The sequence below is a fragment of the Penaeus monodon genome, chromosome 34 (genome assembly GCF_015228065.2).
Source record: "Penaeus monodon isolate SGIC_2016 chromosome 34, NSTDA_Pmon_1, whole genome shotgun sequence".
NCBI lineage: Eukaryota > Metazoa > Arthropoda > Malacostraca > Decapoda > Penaeidae > Penaeus > Penaeus monodon.
The window spans coordinates 9,254,405-9,254,618 of NC_051419.1; positions in this window are offsets into that span (position 1 = coordinate 9,254,405).

Sequence of the window (214 nt, forward strand, 5' to 3'; positions counted from 1 at the left end):
CCTCGGAACGACACATGTCATTCTTAACTCAAATTTGAAGGGAAATAGCCCATATTACTGCCCACTTATTAGTAGTAATATGGCGGACGGGCACGGCGAGATCCGTCGTGGGAAACCGAGCCGTCGCGCCGGGCACGGGTATGGCACCATGGATGGCTGCGAGTTCACGCCGAGGACGCCTCTCCCCGCCATGGCTGCATGCCTGGACTGCTTT